This window comes from Palaemon carinicauda, chromosome 7 (genome assembly GCF_036898095.1).
Source record: "Palaemon carinicauda isolate YSFRI2023 chromosome 7, ASM3689809v2, whole genome shotgun sequence".
Taxonomy (NCBI): Eukaryota; Metazoa; Arthropoda; class Malacostraca; order Decapoda; family Palaemonidae; genus Palaemon; species Palaemon carinicauda.
Genome location: NC_090731.1, coordinates 29,027,947 through 29,032,946, shown reverse-complemented (window position 1 = coordinate 29,032,946; position 5,000 = coordinate 29,027,947).

Genomic DNA, 5,000 nt, shown 5'->3' with positions numbered 1-5,000 from the left:
CTCTCCCTGTCCCTTGTGTAGTGGGGAGAGGGAATAGCCATACATTGCCAAACAATTCTTCTTCACCCAAGGGGTTAACTACTGCACTGTAATTGTTCAGTTGCTACTTTCTTGTTGGTAAGGGTAGAAGAGACTATTTAGCTATGGTGAGCAGCTTTTCAAGGAGAAGGACACACAAAAATCAAACCATTGTTCTCTAGTCTTGGGTAGTGCCATAGCCTCTGTATCATGGCCTACCACTTTCTTGGTGTTAGAGTTCTTTTGCTTAAGGGTACACTAGGGCAAACTTTTTCATCCTATTTCCCTTCCTCTTGTTTTGTTAAAGTTTTTACAGTTTATATACGGAAGACCTATTTTAATGTTGCTACTGCTCTTAAAAATATTTGATATTCTTCATTACTTCTCTTGTAGTTTACTCATTACCTTATTTAATTTCCTCTCTGAGCTATTTTCCCACCGTTGGAGCCCTTGGGCATATGGCATCCTGTTTTTCCACCTAGGGTTGTAGCTTAACAAGCACTGGAATGATAATAATAATAATAATAATAATAATAATAATAATAATAATAATAATAATAATAATAATAATAATAATAATAATTACAACGAAAAATTTATAGCCATTAATAAAAAAGAAATACCATAATTTTTTTTTATTCGATAATTGCTCAACGATCTTCCTACGTCCCTCCTCGATCGCCTCTCCTTCCCGCAAATTACTCCCTCAGTCGGCTTTTTATAAGGCATCGAATTGCTGTTGCTCTGGAGACGGCATCTCTGGAATGTGGTCCCCGCGAAAATAAGTTATCGACCATTGGTGTTTATCGCATCGGGGATGAAAGAATCAGGTGGTCAAATTGATTTTGTACTTAATTTTTATATAATCTCATGATTTTATTAAGACTGGGGTCTGATTTAGCCAAAGGATCAGTTGGTTAAATGAATTTTGTTCCTGATATATTATATGGTCAGTTTTTCGGATTAAGATTGACGCCTGATTTAGCCAAAGGATCAGTTGGTTAAATTGATTTTAGTCCTAATTTTTATATAATCGGTTATTTTTATTAAGATTGGCGCCTGATTTAGCTAAAGGATCAATTGGTTAAATGAATTTTGCTCCTATTTTTTTTTTTATATGGCAAGTTTTCTCATTAAGATTGACTCAAGATTTAGCTAAAGAATTAGCTGGTTAAATGAATTTTATTCCAAATTTTTATATTATCTCCTATTATTATCAAGATTTGCGCCTGATTTAGCTAAATGATCAGTTGGTAAAATGAATTTTATTCCTAAATTTTATATTATCTTCTATTCTTATAAAGATTTGCGCCTGAATTAGCTAAATGATCAGTTGATTAAATGAGCTTTATTCCAAAATTTAGTTTTTTATATAATCAGTTATTTTTATTGAGATTGGTGCCTGATTTAGCCAAAGAACAGTTGGTTAAATGATTTTATTCATAGGTTGTTTTTATATAATCTTATTTTTATTGATTGGTGCTTGATTTAGCCAGAGAAAGCAGTTAGTGAAATTGATTTTATACCTAATTTTGTATTTAATAATTTTTTTTTTTTTTTTTTTTTTTTTTTTTTTTTTTTTTTTTTTTAAAGATTGACGCTTGATGTAGTCTATTGTAGTCTCTACTTGCTTAAAATTCGATCTATGTTATTGGTTATTCTTTTGTAATTTTTTGATACATTAGTTTGGTGTCACTTGGATAGGATAAGTTATTATATTTCCTATTCTTTATATAATCAATTATTCTTATTATGATTGACGCCTGATTCAGCCTGGTGTAGTTTCCACTAATTTGTATGATAAAAGTTAGCTCCTATATATTGAATTTCTAATTATTTTTCATCTTGATAGAGTCAATTTTCTTTGATTAGATGATTCCATTTGTAATTATCAGTAGTTATACAATCAGTTAAAATCAGTTAAAATATTTTTTATCACATGAGTGTCTTTTATTTATCTATATTCATATGCTTTTTGAACTTGATCATTACTTGCGAGTGAAGAGCATCGGTTGACATAATATTATTAGTATGGATTGTACATATTTATGCTAATAATAATAATAATGATAATAATAATAATAATAATAATAATAATAATAATAATAATAATAATAATAATAATAATAATAATAATAATAATAATAATAATTATGAATTATTATTATTATTATTACTATTATTTTTCTTCTTCTTCTTCTTCTTCTTCTTCTTCTTCTTCTTCTTCTTCTTCTTCTTCTTCTTCTTCTTCTTCTTCTTCTTCTTCTTCTTCTTCTTCTTCTTATTATTATTATTATTATTATTATTATTATTATTATTATTCAGTAGTCGACGCAACTAGAATTATCTTAGGACAAATGGCAAAGAAAAATTGACACAGATTGGATTGACTTACGAAGAATTCTGTGAATTTGAAGTAAATCTTACACGTTGCTATTCAGAAGATTTAGTGATATGTTTATTTTAAAACTTTAAAGGCCATTGCTAGGCTAGCAAGAATAAACAGGGTATTTATATCAATTACTTGTCTCTCGTATTGACCTGCGATCCCCCTGAGAACCTGGAATACACGAGGCTCATTTATTTACATCATTTCACTTTATAATTGAAAAAGACATGAATTAGTATTTATGTATCTAATCACAATTATCATTTAATATATTAACACAAGGGCGGACGATTTACATGAGCTTCATCCTTTCATCCTTTTTATTTATTCAACTCGGGTACTTGATTTTATTGGTTACAATCGATGTAAATTTGTATTCGTTTCTTCAGTTGTCATAAGGGCATGTGGGTAGCGTCAATTGGTGGGTCTTTATCAAAGCAATTACCAATTTCCATTTGAATTTTTATGAATAACAAGAATTTATATATATATATATATATATATATATATATATATATCCCTTTCTGAGTGGGGATACCTTAGTGTAGTGGAAGGGTTTGTATATCACCATGATCACCAAAGGTGTACGAGTCAGGCCCACCCATACTTGGTTGGTTGGTTTTGAGCGACCAGACTAAAGTCTCCACCATCACCTTGCCAGCTTGGTGACGAAAACTGGCCAAAACCCAGGCATGACTAAGGACAAGTCTGAGGCCTTTGTCTTGCAGTGGACTAGGAATGGATGCATTTGTTGATGTTGCTGTTGTGTGTGTGTGTGTATATATATATATATATATATATACATATATATATATATATATATATATATGTGTGTGTGTGTGTGTGTGTGTGTGTGTGTAATGTAGGCATAGCTGTGAACCAATTTAAGATGCTGTCAATAGTGACTATACTACGTACAATGTACGGCTGATAAATTTCTCATATGTAAATATGTAATTTTAATGAACTATCCGCAGAACATCAGCGTTTTAAATATTTCTGTTTAATCAAAACTATCGTTTAATCATCTCCCTCGCTCCTCTTCCGCTCACCCCCCCCCCCAACCACAAATAAGATAACAGACTTCATCCAGCCCGAGTTCCCCCTTTGTCTTCCATGTTCCAGCCTCCAGTCCCCCTACCCCGGACCTCCCCTACCGGGCCCGTCCAGTGGAGTAATTTGATGTCTATCTATGTCCTTTACGCGATGCAGAATTGCAGCAGCTGCAATTGATGTCAGAAGCAATTGCAATACCTGGTACACTTTAGCAACATTCTCTCTCTCTCTCTCTCTCTCTCTCTCTCTCTCTCTATCCGTGTTTCATCCTTCCTTCACATTTCTCATTAAGATTAGTTCAGATTTCAGGGAATTGGAGAGAGAGAGAGAGAGAGAGAGAGAGAGAGAGAGAGAGAGAGAGAGAGAGAGAGAGAATCAATATATTTACGTGCTTGTCAATGTGTATGAACTAGATACGGGGATAGATATAAAGATAGCCCAGACTGCTTACCTGTCTTGGTGTGTGTGTGTGAGAGAGAGAGAGAGAGAGAGAGAGAGAGAGAGAGAGAGAGAATCAACGTCTTAACATGTTTGTCAATGATTGTAAAACTAGATAAAAGGATGAATATAAAGATAGCCAATACTGCTTACCTGTCTTGGCAAGGGAGAGAGAGAGAGAGAGAGAGAGAGAGAGAGAGAGAGAGAGAGAGAGAATAGTCAAGTCACGGATCCATAATCGAATGACGGTAATTTAGTGGTAATTGAGAGAAGCGAACATGTCGAATACAGAAAGGGCTCCCCTACAATGCCATTTCCCATACATGAATACTTCCCTAGTTTCCGAAAAGCATCACCAGGTCAATACACCTTCGGGAATTGTTTTTTTTTTTCTTTCTTTTAAAGTATTATTTTCTCGCTTTACAAGGAGAAAGTTCAGGAACCTGGATGGAAAAGGTCAAGTTCAACTTGAAAGTCGTTGTCAGATAATGGCCAAAAATATTTTTAACCTTTAGTGGAGGCGGAGGTGTCTTCATTGTACTCTCTCTCTCTCTCTCTCTCTCTCTCTCTCTCTCTCTCTCTCTCTCCATACCTCTGATCAAATTACCAGATGCCGACACGAACTTTGTAATGAAGTAGGAAACAGTGCCAACATGATTAATCTGAAAAGACAGTTTGTTTGAAGAGAACCAATAAAAATATATTGTTTTTTTTTTCTTATATTTTCGGGACTGGTATATGTAAGTAAGTATACACATGCTAATAGTATTGAAGAATATTGTAGACGCTTATAAAAGATATTTTTGCCATAAGGTTTTTTTTTTTTTTTTATATATGGTCAAATATTGCAATATTCAAAGTAAGCGATATTTGTCTGATATTTTTCTTTAAGTTATTTTTGGACATTCATATCTGATATGATTCCCGAGTTCATTCATCTTTGGTCTGGTAGGAGAAGTATACTTCAAAATCAAACAATTCTTCTCTTGTCTTGTGGAGGGCCATACCCTCAGTGCCATAATCTTCCTCTGTCTCGCATAGGGTTCACTTGCTTGAGGGTACACTCGGGCACACTATTCTATCTTTTTTCTCTTCTTGT